Source organism: Montipora foliosa, chromosome 5 (genome assembly GCF_036669935.1).
Source record: "Montipora foliosa isolate CH-2021 chromosome 5, ASM3666993v2, whole genome shotgun sequence".
In the NCBI taxonomy this organism is placed as follows: domain Eukaryota; kingdom Metazoa; phylum Cnidaria; class Anthozoa; order Scleractinia; family Acroporidae; genus Montipora; species Montipora foliosa.
In genome coordinates, this window is record NC_090873.1 from 7,852,903 (window position 1) to 7,870,484 (window position 17,582).

The 17,582-nt window shown below is 40.1% G+C and overlaps 1 pseudogene; it reads left to right on the forward strand.

The window, feature by feature from the left end:
* LOC138003518 (uncharacterized) overlaps window positions 1-17,333 on the forward strand; it is a 37,131-nt pseudogene extending 19,798 nt beyond the window's left edge.
* Window positions 17,334-17,582: the final 249 nt, after the last annotated feature.

A 17,582-nucleotide genomic window follows, 5' to 3' on the forward strand; every position in this document is an offset into this window, starting at 1 on the left:
AAGATAAAGGAGAAAATCCAAAGAGGGAGAGTATCTCTTAATACAAACCATGAGTTCTTTGCATTTCGACAGGTAATGGGAGTAAATTCAAGCAAAAACTGAGTTACTTGTTTCTTTGTTTCTTTGTTCTTCTCCTCAGAATTGGTTGGCGTTCGAGACCATACACAGACCGTTATTTACATCGGCTTTCCAAATGGGATGTTACCTTCCAAGAGCAACAATTTTGCTTTTTGCCAGGTCTGAAAACGTAACAATGATAAAAAAAATGCCCAGAAGAGGGCAAGAGTTACCAATCCCATTTCCATGTGCTTATTTCTTTGCAGATTACACTTATTATTGTTCAAATCTCACTTGTCATGTCAACGGAACATTTATCACATTCCCCAGTCTGCAGTGTTATCAGGACCTCCTGATAACAGTACAAGGTCTCTTGCAGCAATAAACGTGACTTCATTTGTATATCGTCATCCCTAAACACGTAGATTTTAAGGAAAATAGTAATCACTGTATACAGGAACGTTAAGAGAATTCGCATCTTGAGTGGGCTTCATGATTACGGTTGTACGGCAGTACAATTCAAAATGACCATCTTCAAAGCCATTCTATTTGGATGTAACGTGGCCGATTTTGTATTAGTTCAAATATAATCTCTCGGAGGCGTGTATGCTTAAAAACGACAAGAGAAGAACATTCCTCTTCTTTGTTTAAAAGTCTCCGAAAACTGAAAAGAGACAGAGCAAAACACTTTTCCTTGGTACCAAGCGTGGATAACAAACCCGCAGTCCTTGAATTTCAATCGATTTTTGCTGCGTAACCCTTGTGAAACTCTGTAATTATAGATGTAGTAAAGATCTACAGGCTAACCTGATCTGATTTTTTTAGTTCAACTGCAAAGTGATTGCGGTGGTACTGGGTTACTTTTACTCTTTGATCCCGTTTAGTGGAGATAAACTTGTTTGTTAATTTAATGGTTTTATTTTCGCCTGAAAGACTCTGCACTTTGCAATTGACTCGCCATGAGAGGTAGAGAGAGATTTAAGTAAACACGACCTCTCGCGGAAAGAAAACAGCTGAAAACAAACGAAAACTATCTATATGATTTTGCTGCATATATGCAAGCTGCTTCGAGATGCTCAAGTCGACCGCTCGCTGAGATTTGTTTCGGTTAAGAGTTTTTCTCCAGGATCACCTGAGGTGGACATTACATTTCAAAAAGAGAAAAAGGTATACTTTGTATTACTAGAAATTACTAGAACTCGTGAGCGAATCGAAACTGTCGTGCTTGTCTTATAATACGTTTTCCGAAGTTAAAGTACTCTTAAGTTTTATATGAAAAAGGAAAGGAACTTGACTTATTATAAGTGTGTAGTCGTTCTAGCGCTGGAGCACTAATTGGGACATTGTAAACTGAATTTAACAATAAAATCAAGTCAAATGTTGAAAAAAAAAAAAAAAAGTAAACACGACCTTTTGACAAAGATCGTTTATTTTGTGATTTAAAGGACGTGAATTTTACGCGGACATACAATAACTACCCAACAGTCATACTTACAGCCAAGCATTCTAGCGGAGGAGGGAATACATCGCCAGATTGCAACGGAATTGTCAGCTGGATTGAGGTAGAGATTTAAAGTGCTCGTAGGTTTCCAGGGTAGAGAGATTAGAAAAAAAAGCACTTTGGGCTGCCTACAATTGCTCAAAATAAGGGACACACCTATAGATTTAGTGCTATAGATTTAAAATGCTCGTGGGTTTCCAGGGTAGAGAGAGTAGGGAAAAAAGCACTTTGGGTTGCCTACAATTGCTCAAAATAAGGGACACACCCTATCAAAGATAACCTGTAATGCTCACTACGGTTGAAATTCAAGATTTCTTAGTATTTTAAGCCCAGGCGCGAAACCCCAGAAAAGGGGTCTATTATTTAACCATGACAAGCTATCTTTTGAACAGTAACCTTGCATCATAACCGCGCGCGCGAAACTAGTGCCTCTCCCAAACTGCACGTTTCATTGAAAAAGAAACAGGGTCGTACGCTCCTGTCTTGGACTTTGATTTTTCAGTTGGCCTCTTCCCGTTGCCTAGTAACAAATTTATTATCTTTCCCACATCCACCTAACACCATTAACATCAATAGTTGCACACCATATATTGGCTCTTGATATTTGTATTTTTTTTTGTTTGTTAGTTATCGTGCGAGAGCATCCGCTTGTTTTGGCTCTAGTTTCACCCGTCGAGAAAAACTGTCTCCGAAACCGAACCAGCAAGAACAATCGATTTTTCCAGCTGAAGTGGGTAAAACAGCCACTCTAGTTTTTTTGCCGTATTAATAGTCCAGGTATTTTGTGGTCGGACCTGTAACTAATTGCAAAAGAAGCTTTTTCGTCATTGACCAGTTAGGAATATCCTATGCATGAACGTACTAAAAGTCCCTAAAGATCCAAGCATGGGAACGCCTCCAAACCGCACCCATAAAATAAGTCTCTTTTTCCTATAGCACGAAAACGAGGCTGTCAACCGGAAGTTGCCGTTTAGCGTTTTATATTGGTATAATTCGAGCCATTTCGCCAAAACTAAGAATCTACCCTTAAGAACAATGATTTTACGGCTTTAATCGTGAAAGACCTTTCCACAAAATATATTTAACTTAGTGAATTATTAAGGTTTATTTAGAGCCAGCGGTAAAATCTTATTTTGCCGAAACATTACAAGACATAAATGCTTAAGACTCACGACAAGAAAAGGCCTATATCATCACAACAAAGCTACCTCTTTGTTCAATTCTACACATGCTACATATACAATGTATTTATAAAAATGCTAGTCTTCCAAATGTTCACTTTCCTAGTCTACAGTGTTCAAAGAATTTGTGCACAAAGACCTTTCCATTGGCCACAGACTGGGGAACACTGCGTACCATTCTTGCGACAGATTTGTTGCACCTCGATTACATTGCTACAGTCAGACAAACAGTTGCATCTGATTAACTAGAGAAGAGATTCTGGGGCAGGCGGCAAGTCTGCTGCAACAGGAAATAGTTGATAATTAGGGAGTTTCTACCCCCAGTCATCTATTGACATGCCTGCAACTTCTCCTACCACTGCTTTACCTGCAAGCAGACGCGTAGGCTGTGAAATCGGGCCACTGCTGCTGTTGGGGCAGATTCTGTGGCTCGATATGAGATGTCTTGGCTGCACGTTTTTCGAAGTAACGCTGATATCTGATAGAGTCAACCTACCCCTGGTTTACCTCCGAAGCATGATACAAGTGGTTTTTCACCTGCAGTGACAACGCCAGAAACAGCAGAATGACAGATGAAGACCAACGTTAGCGTGCTCTTTGAAGTAAGGTACATTCTCAAGTTTCTTCAGGGCTGTTGCCTTTCCAACTCCATAGAGGCGCGATGTTGTGTCGCATCCAGTGACGGTGTGAAGGAAAAGGAAATTTCTGCAAACTTCCTTACCCAGCTGTTCTTTCACTTTCTTCATATGCCAGACACGGGCACATCTCGAGTTTGCCTTTGTTTCAGGTAAAAAAAAGACGCCACATCCACCTTCTGATAACACAGAAGGACTGGCAAATCTGTGCCATCCCCAACTAGAACCATGGAATTCTTTATGGCAGACTCTACAGCGGCTTTGACTACAAGTAGGTTGGCGACACCATTTGCGGCGTCACCTCTGGGCCATGGGACTCGATGGAGAAGAGAACCTCCGTCCAGCACGTACTGTATGTTCCCTTCAGGTTGTGTCTTAGCCTCTGGTGTAAGCTTTGCACATAGTGCATCTGCTAATGATGGCTTTGGTGGCTGCCTTAATATAAATGGGTAGTCGAAAAGAGCTGTGGGATATGTGCAGAGCTCGTCCTGAAATAATTTCTGAAATACAAGTTGAGGGTCAACTTGTACTTGTACTCAATCTTTACGGAGGACTTGGATGCTATAGTGACTGTCTGGGCACTTCGTTTGAATGAGTAATCTATGGTTAACCTTCCCTTCACTGACGTTAGCATCTTCTCCCCGACGCTCTTGGCTGTGTCAGCATTGACATTACTATCAGCGTTTACACCATTCATGATATTCCTTAGGGTTGTGAGTAGCCAGAGCACTGAGGATGGTCATTGCTTCCTTCATTTCTCTTGTTTAGACATATCTTTGTTCTGTTCTCCAGAATAAAATTAACTCCTGTCAGCTTTTGCATGATGTTTTTTGTTTCGGCACATGCATAAATGCAGGCATAGATAACAGCCAGATAAGACGTTGCTAGTCCGTTTGGTCCCTCCCTCTTGTCAAGCCTCCACTGGTTTTCACGCTTCTCAAAAGAACCTGTTCGACGACTACATAGGTCTATCGATAATCTGGCCCAAAATCGATCACTTCTTCTTGCTACGTGAAGACTTGCTAGACATCCTGGTGGTCGTTACGGAGGTCTGTCATACCTGAGGCTTGTTGAGTCATTAGAAAAACTTTCTTTTTGGTATGGTTGGGATGTCTTCAATCGCGTATTTTTCTTTTTACTATCCAAACTCAAAATTCCTTCACTGTATTGGAAGGGAATTACTTTAGACTTTTAGTTTTCAAATTGAACTAAAGCGCAAGATTTGCAGGACACACACTTTCTCTGTTAGTTCATAACTGGGTGAAAACATTTCCTTCGGTTTTTGCGAAAAATTTGCCCAATTCCTGGACATTTTACTTTAAATTATGAGGGAAAAAAGATAAATTTACTAATGAGTTAGGACAAAAAAGAATATTACAATGTAAAGCGCGAAGCAATGAGTGAAAAACAGGTTTTTCACCAAGATGAAATTCATTTTGGACGTCTCTACTCACGTCAAATTACATTTTCCTGAATTACATAATCTTGGAACATGACATTACTGTTAGATCTTTTAGTGTAAAATTGTCCTTTTTGCGTTCTAACATCGCTTGTGGAAGACCGTGTTCTTCGCTACATAATTCACTCAGATAGCCATCCATCGACGACATCTCTAAAGGTTTCACTTACTTATAAAGAATAATTCTTTTATTTAATGGGTATATAAATGCACTTAACTAGGAAGATAACACAATAAAATTTCTCAATCTTTGCTAGCCTATGCTGCACGTGGCTTTAAACTCAAGCAAAACAACGGTAGCTCACAACAGATAGTAAATGCAACCTCGTTTGCATGCTGAGCAATATAGGGCTCTAAAAAAGTTGTTTTTTGTCAACTTCCCCCAATCGGATTTTCGGGGACTTTTGATACGTTATAGAGGACATGTCCCTGGACCAAAGACCGTTAAAAATCCTTCTTTTGCAATTAGTGGCAGGTTGACCGACTTTTGGCGATAAAATGCCTGGACTATAAAGTAAAGAAGACTCACCAGAGGATAGGATGTAAACGCTACAGGCCAACGTGCAAACACGCATAATTTTAATAACGATCGCAAACAACACGTGCCTTAGAAGATTGCCGATGCTAAAGCCCTGGCCAAACTATCGAACAAACTTTGCTCAATCCAACATTGTTCGACCGTTTGGCGACCCATGTTGGATGATATTCGTCCAACATCTTTTGTTCGATCAAGTGTTGGATGGAGTTTGCTTTTGATCAAACATTGTGATCAGCAATCTGCTCGACGAAACAAATGTTGCATTGTTTTGCCGCTCTTCCAACAAAGTTGTGTCCTGAATCGATTGACGTTCGCGCTGCTAGCTAACCACGAATAACTATCTTTATTTGCAACAAACATGGCAGACGAGGATCAAGGGGACATCGGGGAAGTTTATGAACTCAACAGGCAGAAACCTTGATCCGCAAGCATGAAGCAAGGCCATATCTTTGGGACAGTTTCACTCTCCTAAATGACTAACGCTCACTGCTTAGTTCAATAGCGTTTAAAATTTCTGCAAATTGATCCGTGCTCATTCTCATCATCTTCTAAACGCTAATTTACCTTGCAGTGAACATACTCTTTTCTACAAGTTCTCTTAACCATTTTTTGGTTTTTCCTCGTTTGAATTAATCCATCATTTCCGTCCTCAAACAGCTCCAGTAGCACAAACGCTACAAGTTGTTTTCGTCTCAGTGTTAGCGCCATCTTGAACTTGAATGTTTCGTCAAGCAATGTTGGACCGTCTTTTGCCACTACCTCAACATTTCCATCCAACAATAGGGAAGATATCGTTGGCGTCACCTATTGTCATTAATGTGCCAAGCAGATCTAAAGCCCCATTGGCTGTATTTTCTTAGTTTGTTTGACCAGGGCTTAACGTCCTTTTTCAACTGATCGCAACTTTTTATCAGAGTGATACTGCGGTTATTCCGAGGGATGTTAAGCGGCTGACTTGGTCTTTCAACATCTTAATCAACGGCAACACAACGATAACAATATTCTTTTCACGAGTTTGTTCCACGTAAGAATACATGAAATATTACAGACGTTTCGAAACCAGTTGGAAGACTCTCGAGAACGTTTGATTCAACAAAAAAATGGCAAGGCTTCCTCTTAATGCTTGTTGAATCTTTCAAACCCGAAGACTTCGCTCACTTTTCTCATCTCATCTTCCTTCATATCCACGCAAAAACTCGCGCTTTGCTTCTTTGAATATGCAAGGTGAGTCACTAACAGCTGACGTCACGGAAGTTCTTTCTCGGCTCGCTTTCGCAGACGGTTTTTCTCGGCGGGTGAAACTATAGTCGAAAAAACCGGATGCTCTCGCAGGTTATTTGTTACTCAGAGTAAGACAATAAAAAACCTTGGGCAAACTAACTATCGGATTATCCTTTATAACTTGTTATATTTGAAGTGCATTTAGCCAATCTCGTTCCATACCCCCTTTTTCATTGAGCGGTGCGGGGGATTCGGGAAAGGGTGAAAGAGTCCTTAATGTATTAGAAGAATGTTGAAATCATAGCTTCGCATCCAGGGCACGCCAAAGCCAATGGAAATGTCTTGAAAACGAGGCTGTGTTGCTGTATGCATTGCTTTTTGCACTTTGAGTCACTTTTGCTCATTGCTCTTGTTTTTCCCTTAAGTTCATCAGCAACGCAAGATTCAGAATTTGCGTCAAAGAGCTATTTGTTCAGCGGTTTGACCCATTAACAGTGTCGTACGCGGTGTTAGCAGGTAAATAAGATCGTAGAAGAGTCAAGCTGTGTCACGGTAGTGCAGTTCATTTTGTGTCGTTTTACCATTTACGCGTCCCTTCTCACTATACAGCTTAACGTTAACTCAGAACTTACTTTTAAATAGCACAAACCAAAGCTTCGTGACAAAACCATGTCTGTCGAGCATACATAATTAAAGTTATAAACAACAGAGATCAACTTCAAAAAAAAAACTGTTAGGCTGAACAGTTTTAAAAAACCCGAATCAAAATCCATTTTAATCTTCTTTAATTTTGCCCATCCCTGCCTCCTTTTGTATTTGCTGTTTTATTTAAACCTCCCTTCATTGTTTTAAGTAATCATTTTCATGTTTCGCTTGATTTGGTTGTCAGTTTTCAGTCTCTGAATTTAGCTAAATTTCTTAACATAGCCACTTTAACTGTCAAAGGTACCTACTGTGTTAAGTTGGGCCTGTTCTAGACAGAGCACGCAGCAACATCTCAGTTTCTCTTTAGAAGTAAATTTTTATAACCTTTGCAGACAAAATCAAGCGATCACGAGTTAGTTTTGTTCTTGAGAGAAAAAGGTCTTCACTCGATTACTGTCGATTCGATCCTTCTCGTTAAGCAATAAACAAATGTAGAAACTTCGTTTTAAAAATGCAAAAATTAAACCGTGTTTCATCTCAAAAAAACGAACTTATAGATCAACCTGTCGACTCTGGCCGTATCCTTTTTTTTCTTTTTTTCAGACATCTGCCCTGATAACTGGATCTATTTTAAAGGTTATTGCTACCAAAAAGTATCATCCTGTGATTCCTGGAGCAATAGCCAGAGCAGGTGTGCCGCACTGGGAGCCAACCTTCCCAGTGTTCACAGCCAAGAAGAAAATGTCTTTCTGCAAAACTTACACAACGGAGAAAATGGTTGGCTTGGTTTGTCTGACATAAAGAGTGAAGGAACGTTCGTTTGGAGTGATGGAACTCGATTTGACTTCCATTACTGGGCAACGAATCAACCCAATAACTTCCGTAATCAGGATTGTGTGCACACCCTTGGCACACTTCCGGCTCACAGATTCAAATGGAATGATGTCAACTGTTCAAGCTGCCATAAGTACAGCTGTAAGAAAGGTACGGATTCGGCATGAAGTGATACTGCTGACAGTTAGCCAAAGCATAGTCTCCTTCAGGGCCTCCCAGGGGAAGGCTCAAGTGAACGCCCCTCGTCCCCACGAGACTAGTTCGAGGCTAACTGCATTCCGTTCTCGGAGTAAGCCAATCGCAATGTAGCTTTCATGCTCGTGCCAAGGTTCGCGTTAAAATTTTCCATTTATTCTCTGATGAAATGGTGGGTCTTGGAGAAGGGTTGAACATAGTAAACCAGCTTCAAATGGGCGACAAAAGTCAATGTCGAGGTTTACTTATTTATCCGACGAGATCGTTTTTGAATGAGCGAATGTGGGGTAAGGGAAAGAGATCTAAAACTAGTTGGAACAAGTCTCTGAACGTTTAGCGAAAGTGAGGTATTTCAAAGCGCTAATTATTGACGTGCGCCTCTTCAGAAGAGGTGGAGGTAATTTGTTTTCTTTCCATAACATCTTAATATTTTTGAAAATGTGGAAAATCACTATTACTCTTCGTGCGCGAAGCTAAACAATAATTCAGCGCCTGTAAATAACAGTACGGCCCTTGAGGTATGCCAGTAATAGTTATTTATTTGGGAACGCTGCATAGTCGTTGATTATATTTCTCTTCCCTAATTTAGATTACGACGAGTGCCAAGAGTTTTCTCACGACTGTCCAGAGTATGCGACCTGCAATAATACTGAGGGATCTTTCAATTGCTGGTGTATGTACTAGTCAGATGAAGTTTAAAATTTTAATTAAAATAGATTTTGCCACGGTTTCAGACGTCATATTGGTTAGGGGAGTGGTGGGGGGGGGGGGGGGGGGGCCACGGCTTAAATTGTAGTGAATGTATGGGAATTTGGCCGATTTTGAACCACTATAAATCCTTTAAGGTCTGATGATTGTGGATAGCAAGAATACCCCTTAAAAAGCACTCAGTTTTCGTGAAGTATGACCATCAGAATCGAGCTATAACGACCGTAAACGGAATTTGTAAATTACGTATGAACCCTTGTAAACAAAATTATGCAAATTCCCGAGAAGAGTTTTCAGACGTTGTGCCTTGCGCAATGATCTATTTTTCCGTTGAGTGAAAAAATGACTAAAAATATTTTGACATGTTTGAAATCTGCTTTTCTGCAGCGGATTATAGAGGTGTGAATTCGGCCAAAATCTTTTACATTCAATGTCATTCAATGTCAGATTCACCGTCTTTGTTTTGGAACATCAACATGGTCGATGTGACGTCATGTGAAAACGCTCTATACACCCTATAGGAACTCACAAGAACTCACAAGTAACCAGCCCCAAATGGCTCGATAGCTCCGTGGTCATAGTCCATGGATTGGAGTCCCATTAACTCCAAACAAGAAAACACCATGTATGACCCCACCATACATTGAATACTAACCGAAAAAGGCTGGATTTTGAGAGTAAACATTACGTCATTGCTCCTAATTACTTAGAGGATCTTGCTTGTTTTCAATTGCAGCTAGAATTTATTAACGTAAAATTACGAAAGATTTAGGTTAAATATGCAGCCGGGGGCCATTTTCTCGAGGCCTGGTTGGCGCTAGCCGTTGATTAAAAGGTATCAAAACCCTTTCCATGGTAATTATCGTCTGTGCAACATGCGCCTGCAATTGACACAAGACTCTCTATTTTCCTGCCTGGGTTCCAGGCCCAGTTTCAGGGCGGGGTAAGAGGGAGTCCCGGAACAGGATTGTTGTCGTTGCAGCATGATCTCATCTCTAAATTAACGATTCTCTTTAATTCGTAATTTGGTTTGAACTTTTTAAAGTGATTGGTTGTTTCATTGCACAGCAATCCTAAAGAACTGACGACAAATTACACTACTGTGCACATAAATTGTGTTTTTATTCTTTATCCCCGAAATTTTGGGAGGAAACAAAATTATGCAAGTCATCGATGGAATCCCGATAAGGAACATCAAGGAACAGGAACAAGGAGCAGGTGTAACCAACAGGAGGGTGTCTATCATCGAAATTGTTGCAATGAAGCTTGAATTCTCTTGCGCATTTAAAGCAGATGAATAAAATATAAGTAAATCAGAACACAACAACCGGAATAACGGAAACGAAAACCTGAAATCATAAATTACCTGGAAAGTCTCCCTGCAAAGCTTGTGGGAAAATTCAACCTACCGGTAATGCCAGTGCAATGTAACTGGTGATGACTCAAATTGAGGGCCGAATGTTTTCACACTTGACACCAACATTCTGTAAACTAGGACTCATTAAAAACAAACAAGCCTATTATTTTCTTTTTGCATTAATTAATCATTTGCATATATGAATTTTATTACTGGCATTTTTTCGTGTTTTTTTTTCATCTTTCAAAAATCGGAAAAGTTGCGCAATAGAGTCTTTCCTGTCACTCCCCTACTAAGAATTGTCTTTGTGCCTAGAGTCTTCTGCGCTAATCTTTCGAAGGTTTTAGTGGGTAGTAGTAATGCGTAGGTTTTATCCGGTGGACACAGTAGAATATTTAATTGACCTGCAATGGCATCGAAGTCGGTGTAACGCGAATGGCGTTTTAGTGGATCTTTAAACGAAATATACTATTGTGGAGCTCAAGAATGGAACGTCATTTCGATAAAGAACACAAACGGGGGAAAATGAACATCTGGAATCTTAAAAGAGACAAATAATCGACTTCGACAACAATTGCATCTTTCGATCAGCAGTCGAGCGTTGATCTGTATTTCTAAATATATTTTACTCTTTTAAAAAGAAATAGTGTTTCGTCTCCGACACTGAAAATTGTTTGGGTGTTTGGGAATGAGTACGGAAATTTGAGGAGGACAATCACGTACCAAAGGCAGCCTAGTTTACGCTCACAGAGCGTCTAGTTCGCGGGGAAAACATGTTCCTAAAAATAAATTACTCAGAAAACGGTCGACTCAAGGAATGATACAGACGATTTCGCGTCTTCCGTTTCCTTTTCTGGTCAAAAAAAACGTTGGCTTGTGTATTTGGTTACTGAGGATATGGAAAGAAATGTATGTTTAACAATTATTCTACGAGGTGCGCGCTGGATATGAAGTGATAGATAACTAACGAGGCGCGTAGCGCCGAGTTGCTCGTAATCATTTCATATCCAGCAATCCTGAGTAGAATAATTTTTTTGTTAAAAACTCCTGGATCAACGACTCTTCGTTGGTGTTCCCCGGGGGTAGTATTGTCAACTAAAGCATCGATGTCAATTCCAGTCCAAAACGGCTTTTGTCGGCCATTTTTTCGCAGAGCTGCAAAAATATTTTCAGCTCCCTTTTTGCTGAGGCGTTTCTTCACCATATTAGGTACAGCAGGTATATGAACTGATAGCCTGTGTCTAACGAGACAATAAAAATGCAGGAAAGCCGATATCCGTAGTTCAATTCTTAATAATGGCGGTTATTATTCGGATATACATTCAAGGTTAATGCACCTATGTCCAGAAATGCAAGCGTAATTAGATGCGCGCCCGTTCTGATATCCATCACGAAGTGTCCTTTTAAGTCCAAGCATTTGCTACCCGGCTATTTTTAGCAATAAGATAAGTGTGAGGGCTAGCTGTGAAGTTAGGGTGAGGTCTTTAGTTGACAAAGTTAAAAACTGTTTATCGTTTTCTTGTACGTTTTCCGGCCTCAAGTAATAATCGTAAACCTACCGGCAGGCACTTCAGCAGAACTGCTGATAACGTTTACACTTCGTCACCATCTTGGCCTGTCCGGTTGTGATTCCCAACAGGTTGCCGATCTTTAGGTAGGGGCTTATGTAGAATTTTCTCCAGAGACCTCTGGGGTCAATTAAGAACTCCTTTTGACCTCTGACCCATTTATAAAAGAAGGATCCATGTGATATATAATTTATATGCAAGGATAGATTGCTACTATCAATTGACTGCTAGTGGGATTTCAGGTGCTATATCTGAGTAGTTGGTTATATTGAAAGGTATTTGACGAAACACACGTATGGTTTTATGAAGGTCATTTGAAGATCTTCAGAACTGAAGGACTGGTCCGAGCGTTGCGTTCATAACGTCACTGTTTTCATACACGTCAGAAGAAAAGAAACTGGCCAAATGAAATTGAAAAATTCTCAATTTCCGTTTCCCTTTTTGATATGGAGTGTTGGAGACATTTTAGAAATTCCTTGTATCTAAACTTCGTTTTCGTTGTTCAGGGCTAAAGCCGTGCGATTCCAGCCCATGTATTAATGGCGGAAACTGCACCAACGAAGCCGACGGAAACTTCACTTGCCATTGTGACAGCGATTGGACGGGAGAAACTTGCCAGGGTGAGTTGGGTTTTTTATAGGTTGCTATTCAACAGTAAAAGCATTCGCTTTATCTCTGAAAATAGTACATTAGTGGCAAAGAGATAGTAATAGGGAATGAACAAAAAAAAAAAAAAGAATGACGTCAAAGTGGGTATTTTAATAGAGAGGAGCGCAAGGACAAACGGCGGATTAACGAAGAACTTTTCAGCAAAAAAATCAAGTCCAACAGGGATGGGGACCTGACCTGCCTCTTGTGTACGGTCACTAAAGTGGTCACGTGGTTTAAGGTAACGAGACCGATAGTTAAATCAATCACTCGAGTGATGAAGAGTTAAGCACTCTTATTGTCCCTTTAAAGGTCTCCGTTTTCGCTTGTGTGCACAAAGGCCCGCCCACACGCTAAAACATAACCTTCTGCTATCCATAGTCTTTCTTGTTCATCCCATCTCGTCATGTTCTCCTTGAGCAATACGGGATAAGTATTCTATGAGTAGATTAATAAGAACGAGAGTTGTAAACCTTCATGAGCTCTGGTAAAAGGTTGAAATTTTCCTCCCCAATCGTATCCTTTCAAAGTGATCCTCTGTACCACGGATGTTGGAAGTTGTGATCTAAGTTGAATGGTTTGTTCTTTCAACAGATAAGATTGCAAAGGTCTTGGAAAAGTCAGCCATTGTTAGAAGCAATGCAATGTACCTGGTCCAGCTGAGCAAATGGCTGAAGCCAGTATCACAAAGCAATCTGAGTTACTGGAAACTCTGCTGGCGTGCTTCAATGCACGGTTGGGCTTCTTCGACCTTTCACTCTCTGTGTGATGGAAAAGGGCCAACTGTTACCATAATCAAGGTGAACCAGTATATATTTGCGGGCTATGCCAGCACATCATGGGGTGAGTAACTATATATTGAAAAAAAAAAATAGTCTGAATTTATAAAAACCTAGGGAAGCATGCATAATACACTAGGATTTCACACCTTATTTCATTTGAAAACAAAGAAAAGAACGGTTGGGCTTTGCAACTGAAGGTTGTTATCGAACTTCAGACAGTTTTTTGAATCAGTTGTACGGAGGAGTGAGACACATGTAAACATACCTCACAAATTGAACGTTTCGTGATGTTCTTAAAAATTGCTGCTTCTGTCAACCTTGAAAACGGTTTGAACCCAGGAATGCCATACGTTTTTGGAACTAATTTATATCCTTGGGGCGGCTGAACGAAGTACAGATTAAACCACTGAGTAATTTATTAGGTGGATTTACCACATATCATTTGACTCTAAAGCCGGTGACACACGGTTCAACATTTGTTGATCAACAAATGTTGCAGCTGTTGTTCAGGAAATTTAAAGAGTGTGTCATGCCATGTTGAATGTTGAAATATGCCATTCAACTTGTTGAACGTTGTTGAACGATGTTGACCGAAAATAGAGACCGTTCAAAACGCCTGTGCAACAAATGTTGCAGGATGTTGAACCGTGTGTTATGGAATTAAAGATGAAGTCTGCTCAGATTTCCATAGCTTCCCATTAGGACTCATTAGGATTGAATTTCGTCAAAGTTGACACACATCGTCTCCGTGTCCGTCTTTATCTAATCAAAAGAAGAGCGGGCCCCTTGAATCTTGAGCGACTGATGTCTCTCTGATCGAATTTATCGAGTATCAATAGTTGTATGGGATAATTCAGATCAGATTTGACAGGTAGTCATCAAATGACGTCTTCAACCAGAAAGAGAAAAGAAGGAAGCGTGCATAAATTAGGGGTACGTTTGAACACGTGACCCTAAGAAGCACGTCAAAACAACAACAAGGGGGAAGTTTGAACATAGCCCAAGGTGCATAAATTACAAAAAAATGGATCAAGTTTGAACGTAACCCTAAAATATAGATTCGTAAGGAGCGCGCGCGTTTGTAACGATTGTGTAGTGTATAAAATAGTACTGTGTGTGCACATCGTTTTGGCGGTGTGTGAATATGCTGGCTTTAAAGATAGCTCTGTCCTGCTCTAGAGTTGAAGAGAAAATGAGAGATTACAGCGATGCAAAGACATGACCTAAAGGGAGTAAACCAATCACGATCACACGAGATGATCTGAACAAAAACCAATGAGAAACACAATAGAGCGGTTTTCAATTGAGTGTCGACAGTAATTAGCAAATTACTTTGGTTTTGCATTTACTTCACTCAGTGATTGGTTCAGATTGCTTGCGCCACTTTTTCAACCAATCAGAAGTGAGACCAAAACCAATCGTGGCTCACGAGTGCACATTTTCCCACGCTTTGTGTCGGCCACGTGTAATTACTTTCAGTTTTGATTGGTTTACCGGATTGTCTCCGTCCTTTTTGATTTGCCAAAGTAATTACTTTGGTTTTGGTTTTACGACACTTAATTGAAACTCACTCCAAGTAAGCTCATCGAAAACCAATGAAAACACTACAAAATGAAAGTTTTCGCGGACAAACGTTCGAAATATTCCAAACCAAATAAGCGCTGTTTTGCAATGTTTAAAGCCGGTCATGCTTCAACTGTGATAATAGCGCTATTCTTTTCCACCCAAAACGATAAATCCTTTCTTGACGCAAGTTTACGATTTTATTTGCATAACGTTCGATTCGTTTATCAATCATCATAGCATACGCTAACAAACTTACATTAGGAAAAGGATTGAAATAAGAAAGCAGCAATGGCTCTAAAATTTCAAATCACTACGGACCATTCGAGCGAGAAATGTTTTTTTGTTGAAAAAATATGTCAATCCCTATGAATCTCAGCAGCTTCAGCTTTTCAAGTACATTAGGAGATGTATTCATACATATGTATTTTATCTCATGAGCGAGAAGTAAGCGCTTTCATCGCAAAGTGAACTCGAGATGTTTTCGTTTATTACCGGCCGCCATATTGGTGGACAACTCTGTAAAGTTGCATTAAACGCTTCGACAAATGACTCAGAAACGATGTACCGCACAGACGTGAGAATTGGAGAGGTGGTTAAAAGATTTCCTTCCTACAATATTCCAAATTCTTGACCTTTTTTGAGCAATTTCGAATTCATTTTTTTGTTGCGTGACAGTGTAAACTATCTACAGATTGTCACGGAGGCCATGTTGTTGTTCCTAAACAATGGGACGGCAACCATTTTGGTGCTCCAAACTAATCCTCCGGGAATTGAGCTCTGTTATCATGCAAACGTTTTCTTTTGTTTCGGTGGAAAAACAAGGTTACTGATCTCGTGAGTGAAAGCACTCCATAGTAGCGAAATGAAAGATCATACCGCGCATCTTAATTCTTTTATTCGCGTATAACCACAATTTCTTGCGCCTTTTACTACAATGCCTTGCTTTTCGAAGAAAAATGTGTTCTTCTCCCGATCAGAGAGGTCCCTCGTTCCTTCGCTTCAGGCTCACTCACTGCGACAGCAAAAAGAGTAAATGGTGTTATTGAAAACAAGATTAATCCTGCAGTTGGTATGGAAAATGCATATCGTTCCTCCAGCGCTGAGGCGAAGCGAGTTGATGGCTTTTAAAATATTTTCCAGCTTGGATATTTTGACTTTGTAAACAGTCATGTAACTACATTTCGTATTGGACTGGTAAGGTACTTTTTCTCCGATCAAATTTGAGCAGGCCCCTGTATGCTGCTAATGGAGCAACTGACAACAACAGAGTTGCTCCGAGTAACTCCGAGTGCACCTCTACGGAGACCTACTCATATTTGCTCGGAGTTACTCGGAGCTGTCCCGAGCTGCTTGCCGGTCTCACATGTTATTATTATTATTATTATTATTATAATTATTATTATTATTATTATTATTAGATTTTATTTTTTATCCTCCGGAGTGGAAGTCGAGTAGGTTTACATTGCTGTTTAGGACAGACACGTGTAAGTGTAGGGCGTGCCAAGCCTTGATTGATTGATTAATTAATTGATTCATTTCTTTTATTAAGTTTCTAGTTGTAGTTATCGTTACGATGCTGCTACCTTTTTGTTCTCCTTGCGCAACAAGCCAGGATGGGCGCCGACAAAGCTGCCACTAACGGGTCGAGATAATTGGATTTTCAGCTGCAATACATATGGTCCTACGTTTGGAAATGGGCACGATATTTACATTTCAAACCTTGCATCATCTCGTACGTCTTCGTATTCAAATCTTGGTTACTCTTACAGTCCACCAGCAGGCCATGCTTACGACAGTACTTTTGCAAAGACGTTCCTTGCTGGCACTTACCATTTCCGCCCAACTGAAGTGGAAGTTTTCTATCTCACTTCGTAGAAACATTCGAGAACTTTAAAAATTTGCAATATCTCGATACTCTCCAAAACTGAGTTCATATTAATGAAGAATTAGCGACATGTGCAATGCAAGTAATAGACGCAATGATTTCTTAAGACGATGTTATTAGAACTGATATCAAAAAAGTTGGAGAGATTTTTTCAAACCTCTTTTCAGTCTTTTGTGAGTAAGAGTTACACAATGTATAATTAGAACGCTTTAGCGAAAAGATGACCATGGTTCATGCCGACAAACGCAAGTGCGGATGCATTTTGGGAGCTAACAGCAACAGAATAGAAGCAAAATATGAATTTAAGTATTCTACCAAGCAAAAAAAAAACTGCAATTAAATGAGAGGCATGCCCTTTAATATTTTTAGGGAATTAGAAGTTACTTTATTTAGCCAATGAGGGTGTCGCCCGAGGTGTGTAAATTAACAATATTATGTGAATATTATTTTATAGGTTTCCACGTTAGTCCTGCACAATATTGTTTGATTTGCCAACGCCTTTTATCCGCTGACAATAAATTTGAAATAAAATTTGTGCATAGATTCTCCCATTGAGTGTTGGTTGTGATTATTTTGGAGGCATCTTGTGTTGCGTGGTGTTTGCGAGGGGAATTACTTGTTATGCTTTTTTCTCTTGCAACCAAAGCCGCTGTTACCTTAGTAAACTTGAAGAGAAAGGAAACCGAGACCACGAGGAAAAGAATTTTGAAGTGTCACGTAAGTACGTTATATGTTCTTATCAGACTGAGTCCTGCAGCAACCCGGCATCAAAACAATTGTCAAGGTTCACACAAACTTTCAG